Genomic DNA, 5,041 nt, shown 5'->3' with positions numbered 1-5,041 from the left:
GTGTCGGGGGCGGCAGTGCCGCGCTCTCGCCACCAGGCGGCAGCAGCGCCGCCCAGCTCAGCCCGGGGGCAGGCACAGAGCACAGGGAAAAGCCGGCTCCGGGCGCTCTGCAGCTCCTGCAGCCCGAGCGTCTCGGCTCCTGGGGCCAGGCGCTTGCTGCTTTCCTTCCTACAGAAAAACGCCGGCTCCTTATTCTCAAAACCTGCGGATCTCTATTCCCAGCTTCTTATATTGCTGTATGCGACAGAGTAGAGAGAGAGGGCTGGCTCATTTCAAAATGAATTTACATCTACATCAGTAGCATTTGCCTATAGATGTAAAAATGAAGAACTTAACACGATTTAGTATTCTGCACACATCCCTCGCTGGGAGGAATGGTAAAAAGTTAAAAACAAATGAAACTTTAAAAGTAGAAAGTTAGAAACAAAGTTACAACGGCAGAAATTTAGAAACAAACAAAGAGGTAAAATACAAGAAACGAACACGTTTCTAAAGGTAGAAAGTTAAAAACAAACAAAGTTAGAAACAAACAAACAAAAAAATTAGAAACAAACAAAATTAGAAAGGTAGAAATTTAGAAACAAAGTCAGAAAGGCAAGTGTTGAGCCTTTGACAGGGTACCCCTCCTTCTCGGACCAGGGTGAAAGAGCAGAGGAGGCTGCTGTTCTGCTAAGTTCTTTATTTCACGGTCTCACAGCTGTCTTGAAGGCAGAGTTCGAATGGGGTTACATGATACAGCCAAGCAGCAGCAGCAGGCAAAAACAGCTTCTTCTATATGCTCCATACACTATATTTTTTCTTATAGAAGTATGGATTCCATTTGTTCATTGACCAGTAAGATTAACACACGATTCTAGTTTTCCTTAAACCCATCCCGGTCTAATTCTAACAGTCGTAAGCCTCACACAAGTGTCATCTGCCCTTGTTCCATAAGGAATCCCTCTACAGACAGGGAGTTGTCACCGGCCCCGTGCTCATGGGCTGCAGGGGACACCTGCACTGAGGAGGAAATGGAAATGGGAAAGAGGGAAATGCAACCGGAGGGGACGCACCTCTGGCACCACACCTCCTCTTGTTCCTGCTGTCCTGGAAAGCCCCAAGTAAATCCAGTGCCTCAGACCTTGCATCCCTGAACGCCAGGAGAGCTGGAGTTTTACCCAGATCCCAGGGCCCTGCACGGCTGCACTGACACGAGCACAGGCCGATCGCTCCGCCCAGCACCATCCCTCATTCTCCTCCCATTGCTCCCCAAGCGTCCCCAAACCACCCCAGCGTGTCTGTGCCGGGGCCAGGGCCTGCCCCGAGCCCGACCAGAGGCTGTCACCCAGCCCTGCACCAGCTCCCACCACTGGGAGAGCTGGGAATGCACTGAGAGCTCGGCTCCCCGGGCTCCCCAGCACCCAAACCGGTCCTCAGACACACAGAAATGCCCAACCTGCCCCTCTGGGCACAGCCAAACACCACAATTCCATCATCCCCAAGCAACTCTGGCACTTGCCTCTTCACCTCCGCCCATTTCCAGTAGCCGGGGCTAGGACCGGGCTGTCAGAAATAGCATTCCCTAGGCAGTTCATCCCAGCACAGAGGAGAAGAGGAGCCTGTCCCTGACCCACACCATGGGCAGGACAAGGGGGGCCCTAGCTGGCTTTGCCTACTCCAACACCAAAGCTCTTGGTCCCAAAGATGGGGCGAGTTCAGTGGTTTTTCCTGTCCTGAAAGAGAGCAGAAAAGGGAAGTTAATCCCACTGTGGAATCCAAGACTCCTGCATTTCCTATTTCTGCTCTGATTGCTCACCGTGGAGTTTTAGCCATGGAAAAAAAAAGGAGAATGACACCATATCAAATAAAAAGTTGATTAATCCACGTAGGGGCTGTGGAAAGGATACAAAGGAGCTTTTCCATGATTTTTGGGCTTGAAGAGGGACTGAATTTCCCTCAAAGCTGGGAAGGGCCTGAGGATAATAAAGCAAAGGAGCAGCTTCATCTCTCCCTGGCAGAGAGCTCGGGGCTCCATTATGGATACAAATCAATCCCAGCAGGATTTCAAAGGGTTTCTTTAGGATGTCAGGTCCCTCTTTATCAGATCCCTGCTGGGATTCAGGGCCTGCCTGGTCACGGGGTGCTTTGATAAGGGCTGGATTTAAATCCCAGATCTGAGAACAGACATGAAAGGTCCCTGGGTTTCTAGGGGGTTGAAAAACTCAAGCTGGATTCGCTGCAGAGCTGAAAAATCAGGGTAAGAGAGAGCAAGGAGTGGCCAGCAGGCCCAGGCTCCTGATCACGCCCCTGGGATCCATGGGATCCATAGGATCCACGGCCTCTGGCACGCTGCTCCAGCACCCTGCAGGGTGACTGACAGCCGGGCAGGGGAAGGAGCCACCAGCAGCTCTGCCATGTGCACCATCATTCACCTTGCACGTGGCCTAAACAGCCACCAAGCACTGATGGACTGACTGAGCCGAAAATATCGGAGAGATCTCAGTTTGCACTCCAAATTCCCTGCAGCCTGTTCCCTTCCTGATCCATCCCTTCAAGCAGCAAGAGTGGAATTCCTTCCATCGTTGCTCTTTCCCTCCTGTTTTCCACTCAACAAGAAAAAGAGCAGCCACGTGAACAGGAGTAAAAGCCCCAAACCCACAAAAAAGCACATTCTCAGCATCACTAATCCCTGCCAAACTGCCAGGAACCTTCCAAAACTACATCCAAGCTTGGAAACAGGGATCCAGTTGTTTGTTTAAGCAGCTATTGATCCAGTCTCTTCCAGCTAATTAAACTATTCACTATTTAAACTCATTAAACTGCTCATCCTGCTCCTGGCAGCCAGAGGCAAAGAAGAAATCGTGTCTAGATTAAATGGTGTTGGTGAATGTGCCCATCCCAGTCCTTGGAGAGGTTGGAATTGCATCCCTGTTCCTCTGCTCTCTTTTCCTTCCTTTTTCTTGGAGTGATTCCCACCCGGATTCCTCAGCTCCAGCTCTCTGAGCAGCCTCAGGGGGAGCATTTCATCCCCTTGGAGCCAACTCCATTTGTTGCATCCTTCATGCCTCAACCACCCCTAAAAGCAGGCAAGTGCTGATGGGCAGTGCAGCTGCTTCCACTTGGGAATGTTTCCAGTGGAACAGGGAGGGAATTCTGAGAAGCTTCCACCCACTGCACGTTATTGCTGGATAAAAGGTCAGGCAGCAAAGGATCAACAAAGGGAGATTTCAGCAAGACAAAGTCCAGACAGAGAGGCTGCAAGTGTGGCTGGGGCTGCTAAACTGGGAAAACTGCAAGGTCAGGCTGTGGGAACATGGATTATACTGAGGTCTGGAACTGGTGTTGGGAAGAGAGGGAGAAGGAGAAGGAGAAGGAGAAGGAGAAGGAGAAGGAGAAGGAGAAGGAGAAGGAGAAGGAGAAGGAGAAGGAGAAGGAGAAGGAGAAGGAGGAGAGAAAGGGCCCAAAGTAACTGCACAGTGAATTTCCTTACCATGAGCCAGGCTCATTCCCTGAGCTGACCAATATCTCCGAGCTCCCCTTCATGGCACAGCCCTGCCAGTAAAGAACAGAAGTTCCTGCTGCTCCCACTGGAATTCTGTAGCGTGCCTGGCATTCCATACGTTATGCTGCCTGAGAATTCCTGCAGCCGTCCTCGGGAAGAGCAGTTCACTGCCACAGGAGGAACAAGAGGAAAGCAGTTGCCACTCTCGGGTTCTGTGCTCTGTAAAAAGTAAAACCAGATAAAGATCAAAGCTCCATAAAGCTGGAACCATCTCCAACCTCGGGACAGCACTTCTGTGGGAAAAGCGTGGATGGGCAATTAGGAAGGAGATGATCATGCAAATGGGTAAGGGGGGGAATTAAATTCTGCTGCTTTCTGATTGAGGCCTGCTTCAATTTGCAGCCTTTATAATATCAGTTTAATGGGACTTTTTGTGCTTTAAAAAGGTTTTTATTAGCTGGGGGTTGTCCGTGCCTGAACTGAGGCACAGCACAATGAGTCTCCTGCCTCCTGAAGCCGTGTCGTTATCCCAGCATCTGAAATTAAAAACCAGCACTCTGGGAAACCTCTCTACTCTGAGGAGAAGTGTGAGGAGTGTTTGGGTCTGTGGAGAGCCTGGAACAGCTCTGAGAGACACCAAACATCCTGTGGATCCCAATAAACAGCAAAACATGCCAGCAGCTCCTTCCAACACCGCCCTTGTAGGGAACTCTGTCACCCCAGTGGGTATTTGTGGGAGTAAGGAAGAAATCCCACTAATGACCTCAGTGTGATCACCTCTGGTTCGTCTGGGGATAAATCTCCTTTATCCTTCTGGGAGAATAAAGGAATCCAATGCTGCCTTAATCCCCTGCTCCTCGGAGTCTGCATTTCCAGAATCCATCTCCTGGCCCAGCATGGGAAGGGTTGTCCAGCGCTGGAACAGCTGCCCAGAGCAGTGGTGGAGTCACCAACCCTGGAAGTGCTCATAAAATACATGGATATGGCACTTGAGTGTTCATAAAATACCTGGGTAAATACATGGGTAAATATAGGAATAAATTCATGGGTAAATACATGGATAAACATATGGATAAATATAGGGATAAATATGTAGGGATAAATATGTATGGATAAATACAGACCTTGCTTCCCTGAACACCAGGAGAGCCGGTGTTTTACCCAGATCCCAGTGCTCTGCACGGCTGCGTTGACACGAGCGCAGGCCGATCGCTCCGCCCAGCACCATCCCTCATTTTCCTCCCATTGCTCCCCAAGCGGCCCCAAACCACCCCAGCGTGTCTGTGCCAGGGCCAGGGCCTGCCCCGAGCCCGACCAGAGCCCTGCACCAGCTCCCACCCCCGGGTGAGCTGGGAATGCACTGAGAGCTCGGCTCCCCGGGCTCCCCAGCACCCAAACCGGTCCTCAGACACACAGAAATGCCCAACCTGCCCCTCTGGGCACAGCCAAACACCACAATTCCATCATCCCCAAGCAACTCTGGCACTTGCCTCTTCACCTCCGCCCATTTCCAGTAGCCGGGGCTAGGACCGGGCTGTCAAAAATAGCATTCCCTAGGCA

The sequence above is a fragment of the Coloeus monedula genome (assembly GCF_965178545.1).
Source record: "Coloeus monedula genome assembly, contig: HAP1_SCAFFOLD_71, whole genome shotgun sequence".
Classification (NCBI taxonomy): Eukaryota; Metazoa; Chordata; class Aves; order Passeriformes; family Corvidae; genus Coloeus; species Coloeus monedula.
Note: the sequence above shows the minus strand (reverse complement) of the source record.